This window comes from Anser brachyrhynchus, assembly GCF_964034855.1.
Source record: "Anser brachyrhynchus genome assembly, chromosome: 2".
NCBI lineage: Eukaryota > Metazoa > Chordata > Aves > Anseriformes > Anatidae > Anser > Anser brachyrhynchus.
In genome coordinates, this window is record NC_137695.1 from 100,579,655 (window position 1) to 100,595,953 (window position 16,299).

Consider the following 16,299-nt stretch of genomic DNA (forward strand, 5'->3'; position numbering starts at 1 on the left):
GAGAAGGCATCGAGCTCTTGGCGCAGCATTTCCTCTTTGAACTGACATTTCTCTTCTCCTCCAGGAAAATGCTGTTGAGCTGACCTGGTTCAGCCAATGAACCCAACTGCTGGCTTAGCGTGTCCCATGCAGAGTGCTTTACATCATTATTTGGTGACCTGTTCATTCCCCTTGCACTAGCAGGTCTACTGCAGGATTCTTCTATTGATTTATAAAGCCTTCAGTTTGTTAGACCATGTTATCTCCCTGATGAATCTCTTTCCTTGGTAGCATTGATTATATGACACTGTGTTTCGAGGTTTCTCAAAAGCAAGTTGTATTTTCTGGAAACTTCTCAAAACAAGCTGGTTGGAGTTTCAACCTTCACATATCCATTGCAGAAAAAAATTCTTCCACACCAGTAACTGTGGAGAAACATTTCATTTCATTTTATTTTTTTTTCCAAATATAAAGCCCAAAAGATAAAGCTTGAGGCACCCAAAGTTGCTCTCTGTGGGTAAATCTCCAAGTAAGAATGGCAATAAAAAAATAGACATTCATGGCATCTGTGTAAGCAGAAACAAGGAGTGATAAGGATTTGTTCAGGGTTCACCATAAATATGAAATTATATGAAGGTGATGGTATAGCTAAGAAAACAGCTCACTTTTTTTTTTTTTTTGTGGATTTTAAGTAATTACTGGACACATCAAGGAAGAAATGGACTTCTGAATGATATTCTTTGTTTAGCACTAAATTTGGAATTGGACATAGAGGAAGAGAACTGACATTGTAAAATATTAGTGGGCCATAATTCAGGATGAAATATTCAAGTTTATAAAACCAGAGCCAAAACTGAGTTCTTTTATGCAGAAAGAGAAAACCTGAGTTTTATGCTGCTGCAGTTTGCCTTCATTGGCATTTAATTATATGAAGCTATTATAGAGTTTTTACCAGCTGCAGACATCATGGTTATTTACAGAAACTGTGATAGCAGCTAAGAACCTCCTGTTGTGTATTAGGACATCCCTGCAAGATGACAATACTGAACAAAAAAAATCTAATTTCTGGTAGATAGGAACTCTTTTAGCATAGTACACCTTTTCCACAAATAATTAAAAGGAGCCACAGATAAACATAAATAGTTCCATGTGGTTATCACAAGTGCTAATTGCTGTAAACTACAATATATTCTTGCACAGGGAAAACTCTATGGTTTCAGGTTGTTTGGAAGGGCTTTTACCATGGAAAATTAGATCTTCTTGGTATTCACAACACTGAATACAAATTCTAATTAAATATATGGTGACAATCATGAAATTCCTTTTTCATCAGATATAACTTTGCTGTCTTTAACATTTGGATAAGGATTTGCTAAGCTAGTTTTCTTTCATCTTCCTCTGGGTATCCCTTTCCCTATTTTTTTCGCTTAAAAATTCTTTAGCTATGTCAGAGGATAGGATTAAGAGAAGAATATATTGTTCCAGACATTTCTAAAACAAACAAATAAAAACCTCCTAACCTTGAAAACCTATCCTTTTATTTTCCCCTCAGGGTTATGAATCTTGTATACTTAATGTTCTAGGAGTGTTTCCTAACTCCGATTATTTGCTTGTATGTCTTTTTTTTTCCTCTGTCTTTATTCACTGGTGTAGGAAAAATATATAATACATGTGCACAACTGCAGATGCATATACACTGAGAAAAAAAAAATAAAAGTGTTCCCAGCTGATTAATACAGAGGAATGCAAAACATAAAATGGCACTGATGTTTATAAATGGTGTTGGGAAAATAAGCTGCAACCTAGCAATAGCCATTTCCTCCGAGATAACAACCTCTTGTTTCCATGATGTGATAAAACCAGAGTAGCTCATGCTTATTCTCTGTGTGTTTTTATTTTTATCACATCAGTACCACCTTGTCTGAAATTAATTTAATCATATAAAAAAGACAACTAAGTAAAATGATTTAATTTGTTTATATAATTACAGAGGGAGAATTAGGAGTTTCATAGTGAGGTACTTATCATAGTAGATAACCATCATTATACCTGCTGTCATTATAACATTTTAAGGGTATAATTGTATTTCCTTTAAAAGTCACAACTGTGTTGTCATAATCTTTCTTATATATAATACAAGCAATTTTACTGAGTTGTTACATGAACTCTTGCTGAGCATGTACAATCAACGTAATTTTGATTTTATTTCTTATGCCAATATATTTCAGTTCCACAGTTCAAAGAAAGCTTTTTGTGTCTCAGCAGCAGGGTTAGGGAAGTAAAGCCAGTATGGATGTGGAAAAATGGAGCTGAATTTTCAAAGTGTACCTTAGAAAAGAAGTGCAATTATGTGTTACAAATGCACTGTTGCAGTTCTATGAATGTTCTTGATATGTTCTGTGGATTCTGTGCAACCTCAGAGAGTTTTGAGACTGACAAGACCAAATGGAGAAAGGAAATTGTAGAACTGGTGAGCTGGTAATCGTGAGCGTAGTATTTAGGAAGGATTCCAGAGATGACCTGTAACAGAAAAGTTTAGCCAGTAGACTAAAATCCAAGAATATATAAGGTCTGCAAAATTAATTATTTTAATGTATGATAAACATTTTAAGTAAAACTGGGTTATGCATCCTACTTTTACAATGCAGAGTAACTATGAGGACCTATTGCATCTTAGAAGACGAAACCTACAACTTTTTGTATTCTTTGTTCACTCTGAAACAGATAAATTAACATGTAAGAAAACATATATACCCGTTTGAGACATATTCACGTGTAAACTTTTTTTCTATAATCTGAATGGAGCTGCTATGAAAATGATTGTCTTCATAAACAACAGCACAGATATATGGTGAAAGAGTGTTCTTGACCAACAGCACTGGTGAGGTTGGCACAATTGGAAGAAATAGTACTTGATAACGGACTAATTCTACAGAGGCAGTAAAGAGCACAAAGCACTTCTTGTTTCTGTGAGCTCAACAAAATAGAGCAAGAAAACCTTACTTGGTTTAAATAACACTGCAGTGGGTTAATTAAAAATAGATATGCAATGTCCAGCCAATTCCTTCTATCTCATTCTCCTCTAAGTTCAAAATAATGTTGAAAAAAATTAATGTATTTATAAAGACATGTTGATTAAATGCCTTTATACTGTTGCTGGAAGATAACTAATATGATGGAGTTAAGAAAAACGAGCAATTAATGAAGGAGAAGAATTTCATCAGTCATGATCTCTGCTCAGAGTCCTCTCTGGTTACAGAGAAGATACTTTTACACTGTGAGTTTTGAAGAAAATGAAAAGCAAAAGGAGACTTCAAGTGCCTCCAGTTTTGGTACTTGAATCTCAGGTATGGGTAATAAGAAGGATGAAATATCAGAAAGCTGTGACCATGTTACTGCATGAATACAAAGTCCAAGAAGGAATGTCCTTCTCCTTCTCCCCTCTGGAATAATTGCTAAGTTTTAAAATGTCTGATGGACTCTAATTGTGCCCTGTGGAATATCTATCCAAAGATAACTGGACTCTGGAGGAATTAGATGGAAGAGTCTACAACAGATTATCATCTCTTTAGGAAAAACATCTCTCTGATATACCACAATGATTGATAAACTTTCATCTTGAGATGCCTAAGAATCAATGTAATTGATTTTTATTGACAGTGAATATATCCATGAAAAAGGACTACTAGGACAAAACACATGCATTACTTACATTTGTATAAAGATGTTCTTGACAGTAGGAGAACAGCTTAGTAGAGAAGCAGCTTTCTTGTAACTTGAAAATCAGATAGCCTGATTGCTTGGCAAGAGTATTTGGTAGCTCAGCAGCCCTACTGCAACTTTTTTCTGTAATTTTTCTTTAGCCTCCAAAAAAAAAAAAAGATTTTTTTTCCTTTTTTTTCTTTTTTACAGGCTGTTATTCACAAAGAACAGTTAAAAAAAAAGTGCTTTTAATATGGCAGACTGAACCTGTATGGTTTATGGCAATCTGGAGTGTTCACTCCACGTGTAAAAGGTGCAAGCTAAATATTATCTGACTTTTTGCAGTGCATTTAATTCAGTACTAGAAAGGCAGCAGTTGGCAGACTGATTCTCTCCTACCATATTATGATTATATTCCTCAAACCAAAATCAAGCTGCCAGTTCTAAAAAGACTCTTCTCACAGCAGATAATGCCAATAAAAGTACTGAGAAGTGATGGGAATAGCAGATGTGCCAGATCAGCCATATCGTCATCTGAGGGTTGATGCTTTTCAGCTTTTGTCGCACTCTCCTTTATTTGACCTCTGATGTCAGAGGAGGTGGCTGGCATATCTGCCTCACTAATCATCTCTGACATGTGGCTGGCACTGGCCAATTTGCTCAAAAGGATGTGCCTGCTGTGTTCTAGATTGGCCTTCACCCATGGGATGGGAATAAGTGCTGTATATTTTGAACTGGGGATCTGAAAATCTAAGGAATGCTTCATGTACTGCTCTGCTTTCTAATTCTGATTCACACAGGAGTCCTGTCTTCATTACACCAATACACTGTCCACTTGAAGTACTGCAGTAAGTCAGAGTGCTCTTGCAAATGATGCTTTTTCCCTTGTCAAGGTAAGCAAAACAGATTAATTCAGACAGCATCATCATTTTAGAGTTTCCCAAAGTTCCAAAATTTTGGTTTCCCTTCCTACAAAAATATTTACATTTGGGCTGCAGGGGAGAAATCTAGAACTTTTTGAAATCAATATATTTTACTATGAATTTTAACAAAGATGGGAATTTGTTGCTAACCATTCTTCCCTCAGTTACTCCTTTTCTGAAGAGTTCTATGATTTTTGAATGACATATGTACAGAGAGGGCCAAGGAAAGGGATTTGTATATATTGGTTCTTTGTATTGGTTGTGACTTAAAAAGTACCCTACAGCTAAAGTTCAGAAAGTGCCCTGTGGGAGAAGCTTATAATAAACCTTAATAAATCAGTAATCATATGTATGCATTTGCACTTTCGTGGGCTAAGACTAAACAGAGATATTTCTCAATTCCCTTTCTGCTAGTGAATCACAGCAAAGATTTGAAAGGGTGAGGGGTTTTCTTTATTCTGTATTATATAATCATTGAATTCCTTGATTAATGTCTTTTCATTTTATCAGTGAATACTTCTCTGAATATTAATTAGGTGTTTCCATTGAAGAAACTAAGAAAAAAAGGTGAAATGTTTCAGTGATGATTGTGGTCAAGAGAAATGATGCATTCACAGGTCAAGTGTCAAACACAGAAATACTTGCTTTAACAGTATGTTTAATTTTTTGATTATTTTGTTAATGTTCATTCATTTCAAGAAGTGAACATGCATTGGCAGATGGCTATACTTTCTGTGCCCAGTTATAATCTTGGCAGGACATTTATGTTTTAAAAAAAATCAGCAGCTGCTTGATTACAGAAGGGACACTTTAATTGCTACCTCAGAGGTGGAACTGACCACTTTTTCAGATGTCTACCTGGTTTGGAAGAGGTTCAAATAATCTGGAATCTTTTCATGGCACAGACTTTTGAAAGTGTACATTCTCCTTACTAACTAACATTATGCAAGGGCTGAATCATTGGCACTGAGCATCTTAGAACAAGAAAAAATGTCAGTGCCACCTGCAGTTTTGGTTAAAAGAGAAAAAGGTAGTTGATGGTTTGTATGATATCAGAAAATGATTTAATGGGGATAAGTCGGATTTTTAATATTGCATTTTTGTATTCATTATTTCTGATTAAATCACAAACACAATATACATCTGTTGGTTAGAAAACAGATTTTTTTTTTATTAGATTTCAGATAAAATGACCTAAAATAATGTGAAAGCTAAGGGAGGGGTGGGTAGAGAATCAACAAAACAAAACGTAGTGTTTCAGTGTCACTTCTAATGCCTCATAATGAACTATGGCTTTTTATTTTCTCTTTTAGTATGTATGGTCCTTAAGATTTTGAGTTAAATAGATCCATTGTAGGTTGGCTATTGAGTGTGTCTTGCTGTCTTTTCCAGAGGATAAACATAGGGAAAAAATACTTGTGAGTATTATGCAGAGATATTCAAGCTCATTCTTAACGTACTGACTGGAATCTTAGAGAAAAGTTATATTTCCTCAGTGCTCTGCTTCACTTAAATTGCCCTGCAGAAGTTGTGCTGTTTCTGGCACAGAGTAAAGTGCTATGAAGAAACATACTCCACGCTTTTGTCTGTCAAAATTCATTTCTAAATGCTCATGTGGCTGCATAACCTGCTGCCACCTTGAACCCTACCTTATACTGAAATTTTTCCTAAAACTAGATCTTGCTTAGAGGAATCAGTCCCTGTATCTTGGATGGAGGAATCAATGTAAGAGGTACCTTGTATCACACTTGGCCTCTAACTAGCTCTGAGAGTCAATAGCTGTCTGGCTATACTAGAGGGCTTGCTGTTGACTTCATTTATGCTCGTTTTGACTTGGTCTCAGATTCTTAAGATATTGGAGACTGAATGACTCAGCATTTCTGGTTGAAACTATTTTACTTTATATTAATAATGATTCACTGAGGCAGATAAATATAAAGCTCTAAAACTATTGTTGTGGCTTTTTTAGTCTAAGAGATCTATTTGAGCAATAAAGTTCACTTTTTTATATGCAAGAACCAACTTCACAGGAATTTTTTCCATAGGAATGCTCTGCAGTTTTGTACTCTCCTGGGTTGTAAAATCTGAAATCAAATGCTGTTTCCCATCAAGCAGGAAGGGGGCACTCGGTGTGACCATCTCCAAGGTGAGTACTCTGTTGCCTTTTCTTCATGGGGTGGTCATCTGCATTTTTTTTTTTTTCTGATATGGTGTAAGTAGCTCTAGCGGGGTGGGGAGGGTAATGAGGGAGACACTCCAGCAAAGACCAAACACTTGCAAGCATTTCTTTCTTTCTTAACAAGCACAGCTAGTTTCCTGCCAGCTTTCTGGGTTTGGGGAAGCCTGTACTTATCTCCATGGGGGGCAACAAATCTACCTTCAGGCTGTGCATTTTGGTTGGTGATAGAGACCCTTTGCAGTTTTAGGTTTTAGTATTTCTCTCTAGTTCCCATTTATAAAATGGAGGAAAACAACACTTTTCTCTTTTAGGACTGTTGAGAAAATAAATACATTGAAGCTTGTGTGGTATTCAGATACTAATGCAGTTATGCATATCTAAATAAACTAAGAGTGAGTCACAAACTATGAATCCTGTATGACTGTTATTTAGCTTTGTGCATTCATACTAATCATCTAGGGGAGAGTCCAAACTACTAATTTGCCATGAGGGAATCATACATCTCTAAATCAAACAGATTCTTCAGCCTGTGTAGGTGACGATCTTTGGCTAGCAACATTAATGACAACTCAGTAGGGCACTAGGAAAGTACAATTATTTTATGCTGTAAAAAGATACAACTGATTGTGGAAAATACACAGAATTCAGGGCAAGGGTAAAATATTACAGTTTTATGTGAACTATTTCAGATAGCTTTAGGTAATGTATTTTTTTAGTCCAGGATCATCTTCAGTACGTGCAATAAATTTTGTATTTTTCCCTCAATTTGAGAGATCATGTTCTGCTTCTGAAGTCTCTTTATTATTATTAATAAAATCTGCTTTCCCTCCTTGTACAGATAATTCTATTGGCTTCAGTAGGCCAATTCATATGAATGAGGCAACAGACTTTGTAGCATTTCTGGTGCTTAGATACTGAGAGAGAAATATTGTCGTATTTGCCTGTTGTTCTAGTATTGTCCTATTGTTCTGGAAGTGTTTAAGGCTAGGTTGGATGGGGTTTTGAGCAACCTGGTATAGTGAAAACTGTCCCTACCCATGACAGGGGGCTTAGAATTAGGTGATTTTTAAGGTCTCTTCCGACCCAAACTATTCTGTGATTTTATGATTTCTACTCGTATACTTCTTCACCAAAAGTGGATATCTTTTCCTTTTTAAAACTGTGTTATAAATACATAGAACAGATTTCAGGGGGCAACTCGAGTTTGAAAGTGAGGAAAAAAGTGGAGATGAATAAGAAAAAAAAAGTATGTTCAGAATTTGTTGAGCTAATACCGATTGCATTTATACCTTTGTTAGTGTAATAAGGCATTATTAATATTAATAAAATAGATCATTATTTTCCTTACATAATTTTTGTGGGTAGTGGTGGTGGTGATGTATGTTTGAGTGGTCAGAGTGCTATATAAAGCTTCACTTTCATCTTAGCATCTCTTGATGGCGTCAGTTTAAGCTCTGCCACCCAAGGGTTTCCTCATCCCGTGTCATCCAGAATGTCCAGGGATGTCTGTGCCTCAAGAATATAAAGAATTTACCCCTATCCAGATATTTCTTGAACACTGAATGTGTTGAGATGAGATCACATATCATATTTTCGGCTGTCTTTCAGGTATATCTTCATTTAAAAGTTGCTTGTTTCTTTTTTTGATGTTGAAGAACTCCAGAACTGCCATGATTTATAACAAGAAAGTAAATAAAATTCTATTATATCACTTAATCACTGAAATGGTGAAGTTACATTTACCACTGTTACCTAATTTCTACCACTTCTCTTTAAGGCGAAGAAAAGGAGAAGAAAATTTTGCAGGGTAGTAGACAGAAGTGCAATTCTTTATGTGCTGAGTGTTTTTTTTTTTTTTTTTTTATGTTATCCAGTTCTAGTAATTTATGAAGTGGGTTTTGTCATTAACTGTTTTTTCTTTGAAAAAAAAAAAGGAAATGCGATTTGTTAAAACAGTCCCTCCCATCACCCAATATAGTTTGCTGCTTGTTTAAGTGTCTATGATGGTAAAACTGCTGCTTTCTTCAGAGTGTTTGAAAATGATTAGAAACTCCAGTCTACATGAAAATGGTAAAAAAAAAAAAAAAAAAGTTACTCTAAATAAATGTTATGTAGTCATCTTCTAATTAAACTGGGGAGCATGAGGCCTAATAGTCCTAGCCTAATTTAAGTTTCTAGTGGACTGGAAGATGGAGAGGTGTGTATAATAGGTGATATATATAATCTTGTTAATTGCTAAAATGTCTTTCAGGATTGAATGCTGTAAGAAGACTACATGTACTATGATTTTCCATCTTTGTAAGAGACTGGTACCTCATAAGAATCTGTTTACCCTCCTCTTCATATATCTAGATCAAGATCAGACAGAATTTCACCTCATTAGATGTGTTTCACCCTTTATCCCCATAGGTATTCCCCTCTTGTTCATCATTATTCTCTGAACATAGGAAAAATCATAGGCGGTTGTCTGAGAAAACTGGATTGAGAAACGAGAAATATCCATTAAAAGAAATGTTAAATTTAGAAGAGAGAAGAGAACCAGAAGAGAAGGACATTATAACCAAAATCTAGGAGCATATCCAGCTGGAGGCAGCTCACAGATAAAGGTTAGAGAAGAACTAAGTTTTAGATTAGAATACTTCATTTGAGACTTTCCTGCAAATGTACTATGGAGCAGATCATCTTGAATGTCATCACATAAAGCACATACAGGACAATTGAGTGGTAAAATGCAGCCAGCAGGTGTTTATGAAAGGCAGATCTTGCCTGACTAGCCTGATCTCCTTCTACGACAAGATGACTTGCTTAGTAGATGAGGGAAAAGCTGTGGATGTTGTCTATCTGGATTTTAATAAAGCACTTGGCACTGTTTTCCACAGTATTCTCCTGGAGGACCTGCCTACTCATGGCTTGGCCAGGTGTACAGTTTGCTGGGTGAAGAACTGGCTGGGTGGCTGGGCTCAAAGAGTTATCATCAACAGAGTTCAATCCCATCGGTGGCCAGTCACCAGTGGTGTTCCTCAGGGCTCTGGATTGGGGTCAGCTTTGTTTAACATGTTCATCAATGATCTACCTGAATGAGGAGATCTAGCGCACCCTCAGTAAGTTTGCAGATGATACCAAATGAAGCAGGACTGCTGATCTGCTTGAAGGTGGAAAGGCTTTGCAGAGGGATCTGGTCAATGGGCCAAGACCAACTGCATGACAATCAAGAAGGGTAGTGCAGGATCCTGACTGCACTTGGGTCATAACTACTGTATGCAGTGGTATAGGTGTGGGGAAGAGTGGCTGGAAAGTTGTCCAACAGAAAAGGTCCTGGAGGTGTAGGTTAACAGCCAGCTGAGCGTGAGCCAGCAGCATGCCCAGATGGCCAAGAAGGCCTGCAACAGAAATAGTGTGGGCAGCAGGACTAGGGAAATGATTGTCCCCTTGTATGTGGCACTGGTGAGACCACACCTCTAGTACTGTGTTCAGTTTTGAGCCCCTTACTACAAGAATTCTATTGAGTTGCTTGATCTTGTGCAGAGAACAGCAACAAAGATGTTGAAAGGATTAGAATATAAGAGTTATGAGGAATGGCTGAGGGAATTGGAGTTGTTTAGTCTGGAGAAATGGAATCTGAGAGGGGACCTCACGTCTTTCTACAACTACCTGAAAGGAGGTTGCAGTGAGGAGGGTGCTGTTCTCTTTTCTCAGGTGAGAAGTGATAGAATGTGAGGAACCAATCTCAAATTGCACCAGAGGAGATTTTAATTGGATAATAGGAAGAATTTCTTCACAGAGAGGGTGGTCAAGCACTGGAACAGGCTGTCCAGGGAAGTGGTGGAGTGGTGGAGATATTTGAGACATTTGGACGTGGCATTTAGGGACATGGTTTAGTAATGAGGCTTGGAGGGTCAGGCTGATGTTTACACTTGACAATCTTGTGTAGAATTAGAGATCTCTCATATTTCTGTGATTTTCCTAACAGTTTCAGTGACAGGTTTTAAGGATCTTTCTTGGTGTAGAAGAATCTGGTTATGAGTCAGTTATGCTTTTTAAAGAGCTGACATGCTAGATCAGACATGGGACTTCACTGGCCAAAGAAACGACACAGCATCCTACATCCTAGTTCAGTTACTCACAGTGCTTCCCTTCTTCCCCTGAGACTCTGAGCTCAGGCTCATTTATGTATGGATAGCCCAATGTGACAACGCACTTCACTGAGTATCTGTACGTTTACGTGTACAATGCTTTCCAGCATAAGGCACAAAGATTCTTTTTTTCTTTTTTTTTTCTTTTTTTTTTTTTTTCCAGGTAAAATTACAGAATTAATTCGAATGTAGTGAAGTTTATCCAATTAGCAAGTTCTAAACTGATCTCCACATGATGAAATAAGTACTGGTTTTATATTGATATTAAAAATGATATAAAGTAATATGCATTATTTTTAGAGTATACTGCTGTCTTCAAGACACAAAGTAAACGTTTTCAAAATTGGATTATATTGCTTTTTGTAGCAGTTGAATTTATTGGTATTCAATCATGGAAACAGAAGGCTTTTGTTCCTTAAAGAAAACAGAAAACTATTGAATAAATACCAAAGTGATTCCTCAGCTGAATTCAAAATATTGAGCTATGTAAAAAATTATCACATGAAAAAAAATCTTTAATGCTGCATAAAAGATTTTGTTCTGTTCTTATGGTATTGAATCATCAATATAAATGCTTTCTTTGTTTTCAGTAGATGGGGAGTGTTGTGGGTAATAACTTATGTGAAAAATGTAATACTTGTATTTCAGTATGACAAAAGAAAAGAAAGGAATAAATTTTATGAAGACTGATTCAGGAGGGAATTCTGCTACAAAGAGGTGATCAAGAAAAAAAAGACAAACTCCTTTTCTTTTTGTTAGTCAGTCGGGGTAGACAGCGATGCTTATTTGTATGAAGTATTTTTGTTATAATCGCATATTTTATGCTAATATTTTAGATAAGTCTCCCTGGGAATTTAATATACACAGGAACAGAAAAGAATGTGCCTAGATTTAAGACACATGTTAGTTTCATAGATGGGTAAATATCTTGGGAAGTTCTAAACTTCATCTGGATGGTTATTAAGTGTGCTTGGGAAGTTCTCTTGAAGTGTCCTTTTACTGCAAGGCCACCAAATTTAGCAGTGATACACTGGCCTTGAATCCCTCTAATTGGAAGAATGAAGTGAGACCTAAGCTTAGGTGACTTAGCTCGTTTTATCTTGCTTACATTGAATTGCAAGTATTAATACAGTCTTGTATGATTTTTGGAAAAAAAATAAATTTACATGCTTTGTATTAAATCACTAAACAAAGGAGTGAAAGTAAAAAGATATTACAATGTTATGAATGCTATTATCTGAACAAAGAAACTCTAATAGTTTATGCAATAAACTGTAGAAAATACTCTCAAATCAATAGCAACAGTGAACTGCAGCTGGTGAGAGGGTTTTTCTATTATCCAATTGTGGTGGTTTTGCTCATGTGGGCAGTTGAGCTCCATCACAGCTGTTCTCTCACTCTCCCTCCTCAAAGGGAAAGGGGAGAAAATAGAACAAATGGGCTCAAGGGTTGAGACAAGGACAGAGAGATCACTTAGCAATTATTGTCACAGGCAAAACAGGCTCAGCAGAGGGAGAGTAGTGAAATTTATTGCCTATTACTAACAAGCTAGAGAAGTGAGAAACAAAGGAAAGAAACTAAAAATGCCTTCCCCCCATCCACCATCTTCCACTTCCCCCCAAGTGGTGCAGGAGAACAGGGAATGGTGTTGTGGTCAGTCTATGGCACTTTTTCTCCACCACTCCTTCACGGTCACTCTCTGCCCCTGCTCCATGTCGGGTCCCTCCCAGGGGATGCCGTCCTTCCCAAACTGATCCTGACACGGGGAAGAATTTCCGTGCGTCAATCCTGTGTGAGCTTCCCACAGGCAGCAGCTCTTCAAGAACTGCTCCCATATGGATCTCTACCACGGGGTCCATCTGTCAGGAGAAAAATCCTCCAACATGGATCTCCCACGGGCAGTGGCTCCTTCCAGGTCACCTGCTCCTGCATGGTCCCCTCACCATGGGCTGGAATCTGCTCTGGCAGGGATTCTACACAAGCCGCAGCCTCCTTCAGGCCACATCCACCTACCTGCTCCACTGTGGACTTCTCCATGGGCTGCAGCATGGAAACCTGCTCTACCGTGGTACACCATGGGCTGCAGGGGGACAGCCTGCTCCACCATGGTCCTCTCCACAGGGCGCAGGGGAACTTCTGCCCTGGTGCCTGCAGCACCTTCTCCTCCTTCTTTACTGACCTTGGTGTCTGCAGGGCTGTTTTTCATTCCTCACTCTCCCAGCTGCTGTTGTGCAGCTTTTTTTTTTTTTTTTTTTTTTTCCATTTCTTACATCTGCTCTCACAGAGGCGCAAACAACATGGCTTATTGGCTTGGTTCTGGGCAGCAGCAGGTTCCTTTGGGACTGGCTGAAACTGGCCCTTACTGAACATGGGGCAGCTTCTGGACTGTTCTCACAGAAGACACCACTGCAGCCCCCTGCTACCAAAACCTTGCCACATAAACCCACTACACCAATATTTAAAACACATTCTATAATAAATAAATAAATAAGTGGAAAGTGAATAAGAGCGTGTTAGGTCATTGGCTTATTAGTTTTACAACTAAATGAAACTAAAGGCTTTTTTCTACTTTCCACAAGCTTTTTTTTTTTTTTTTTCCTTCCTATTTGCTGAGTGAATGAGTTTGTGTGATTCCGTAAGATCCAGCTTGAACTTTGAGGATTTTGAGCTTATCCTTAAAGTGTAGAGTACTATAGGAGTATAGAATATAAGAACACCTAGGAATTTCTTAATCAAAATATATTTACTGCTCTCTCTGAGTTTATATTGCACTACATTTTTGGCAGTCTTTGCATATGTGACTGTCATTATCTTCATCTGTACAATCATTAACAAATTTCAGTGATAAACTTCTCAGAGCTGTCTACCTTCTTACATCTATCACATACATTTGAAGAATAGCTGTTCTAGAAAGTAATTACAGCCAGTGTTTATAGGACATCACAATTGTGTGAACAATGCTTACCAACCTGAAAAATCAGGAAAAAAAATGTTTAGATTAAAAAACAAACAAACAAAAAGCAGGCTCAATTTCAAGTAGGAGAAAACAAACCTTTCAAGTCTTAGCTTTAGAACTGTGAAGTTCACTCTATCCTCGGTGCTGCCACACTTGTTTATTGTGAAACTGTGCTTTAGCCAGCCTGAAGGAATTGCTGTTAGTTATACAGACTGTCCTGGAAAGATACATGGATGATAAAGCAGGGAACCACCAATTTTAGGATGCTCAGAAAAATTTTGCATACTAAATTTATTTTTCTTAATGAATCTAACTTACTTGCTGTAAGTGGGGATGACTCACATTAATTTTTCTCTTTCTCTCTCTCTCTTTTTTTTTTTTTTAAATCCCAAAATACCCAATGGTACTAATTAACACCACCATGATGATTTACCCATGTAGGTATAAAGAAGGGAAAATTAATGACATCAAAATCAACTTTAAATCATCAGAACAGGAAAAAAAAAATATCTCTGAATAGGTTTGTAAAGAGAGTTCCCATTTCTATTATGACAAATATATTTAAGTTGATAGCAATGTACTGATGAATTAATGTGTGTGTAGAACATATTTCCTAGGTTGCACCTCATCTTTCCTTTTCTATGATTTTTACATCCAGAAATAAGATATTACATCTTATTGCTCTGCCAAAACCCTATTGAATCCTTAAAAAACTACTAAGATTTTGATTCAACAAAGTACCATCAGCATATTTTACTTTAAGTATGCAAAATCATTTGTTGACTCTGCTGTGGACTTGCTTAAGATTATGCAGGTGCTTAAACATTTTACTGAAATGCTTAAACACTTTATTGAAATAGGGCTTACTTAGGCTGGTTGAGTGCAACTCTGATCTACTCCAAACAAAGGCAAAAACATTATCCATGTATTTAAAAATAGCCTTAAAAGAATTGTTTTGGGGATTTTTTGTTATGTTTTTAGAAAATTGTACAATTAAAGAAGATGCACTGGGTGCAGATTTTACAACTTTCTGTAAAGTGTAAGATTGCTTTAGCTTTCTGAGTTGTAAGTTAGTCCCTTATTAACTTTGAGGTAAAAAAAGAAATAAAATACTTTTTTTAAACCTACTCTAATAACTGCTATTATGATTACTATTATGACAGTAAACAGAGTAGCATTGAATTCATTTTTGCTGCTTTGTTGGTCTGCATATTTTTATTGTGTACTTAGGAATGAAAACTGTTACTTTGTTTTCCTTTCAGTATTAGTAATAGTAGAGGACTTTCAGAATATGCAAAAGAGAAAGCACGTTAAAAAAAAAAAAAAAAAGCAAAACTTTCAGTAGCTGATGCTGCAGTTCTGGAAAGTTAAGGAATTGTAATTCACTTCCCCACCTCACATTATAATTAATATTGTAGAATACTTTAAGACTTAAGTTTTAGGCTTAGGTAAATTATTTGGGTATTTGCTCTGACTTTCACCTAAATGACCTAAATGATTAATATTTCTTTCATTTTTCTTTCTTTTGATGCAGTAATTTCAGACCATATAACTGCCAAACAGGTTAACTTTTCTGGTAGTGGCTATGTCTGCATCAGCAAGTCTTACATGGGAGAAATGGATCAGGAGATCAAACTAGTTGGTGCTAAGGCCTCTGCCACTATCTTGTGTACTGTTTCAGGGGATTATTTTGAATTAGAATTAGTCTACTTCCCTGATTCAGAAGTTCTCACCACAAATGTTGTTTGAAGTCATTTGAAGGACTAACCTTTAACTTGGACCCTTAGGAACCTATTATTTGCTAGATTGCATTTGATGAATGCCCAGCATGGAGTTTTCTCTTTATTTTCCTCCAAAAGGAATCTAGTTAGCATTAGCCTTTCCTTACAGGTCAAGTGATCCAGCCCTCCACCATCCTGGAAGCCCACTCTTCATCAATACAGTCTCTTTACCTCTATTTTGACAGCAATTTGCTGACTATGAGTGATATTGTAATCTAAACAAGTTTCCCTCTAATTTTTGAACAGAGAAGTCCATGAAGAGACAATATGAAACTTCTCATCTGAAGAGCCTGATGAAAGGATTACAATGTTAAGAATTAAAAAGAATGGAAACTATTGTAGTTGCACCCACACAATAAAGAAAAGAATATACAATAACCTCATTACCTTATTAACACAGTAGTTGTGTTAATCTTTATGTGAAAATAATCTTAATGTGAAAAGTTGTGTTAAGCCTGTCATCTGCAACTTATGTTAATCAATGTCAAACATCTTTTTTCACGTCAAGGGTCAAGCCTTGGTGGTGTACCATTAATGCAGTTGCCTTCAGCTGGTGAGATACATGTTTATTTGCATCTTGAAAAGCACTTCTCCGTTATCTTCTTTCAAAAGTTGGACATTTCATGTACCAGACCAACTCTTGATA

The 16,299-nt window shown here is 36.7% G+C and overlaps 1 long non-coding RNA gene across 1 annotated transcript; it reads right to left on the reverse strand.

Annotated features, from left to right (window-relative positions):
- Positions 1 to 417: 417 nt before the first annotated feature.
- Positions 418 to 15,772, reverse strand: LOC308189928. Its single transcript, XR_013946736.1, has 3 exons — positions 12,930 to 15,772; positions 3,692 to 3,843; positions 418 to 2,499 (listed from the first exon to the last, which is right to left on the reverse strand). It is a non-coding gene; the product is annotated as an uncharacterized lncRNA (long non-coding RNA).
- Positions 15,773 to 16,299: the final 527 nt, after the last annotated feature.